We start from the raw sequence: 668 nt of genomic DNA on the forward strand, positions 1-668 counted from the left end.
CTCTTCCTTATCTCATATTCGTCCTCACCCTCATCCTCATCTTATCGTCGTCCTCATCCTCTTCATATCCTCATCCTCATCCTATCCTATCCTCATCCTATCCTCCTCCTCATCCTATCTTAATCCTCATCTTCAAACTCTTCCTCATCCTATCCTCCTCTTCATCCCCATCCTCCTCCTTGTCCTCCTCATCCTCATCCTCATCCTCATCCTATCCTCATCCTCGTCCTATCCTCGTCCTCATCCTATCCTCATCCCCATCCCCATCCCCATCTTATCTGCATCCTCATCCTCATCCTCATCCCCATCCTCAACCCTATCCTAATCCTATCCTAATCCTCATCCTCATCCTATTTTAATTCTCATCCTCATCCTCATCCTCATCCTATGTTAATTCTCTTCCTCATCCTCATCCTATCCTCATCCTCATCCTCATCCTCCTCCTCATCCTATCCTTGTCCTCATCCTCATCCTCCACCTCATCCTCATCCTCATCCTAATCCTATCATAATCCTATCATAATCCTCATCCTCATCCTCATCCTCATCCTCATCCTATCCTCATCCTAATCCTATACTCATCCTCATCCTCGTCCTCATCCTCTTCATATCCTCATCCTCATCCTATCCACGTCCTCATCCTATCCTCATCCTCATCCTCATCCTACC

The sequence above is a fragment of the Lupinus angustifolius genome, chromosome LG05, assembly GCF_001865875.1.
Source record: "Lupinus angustifolius cultivar Tanjil chromosome LG05, LupAngTanjil_v1.0, whole genome shotgun sequence".
Taxonomy (NCBI): domain Eukaryota; kingdom Viridiplantae; phylum Streptophyta; class Magnoliopsida; order Fabales; family Fabaceae; genus Lupinus; species Lupinus angustifolius.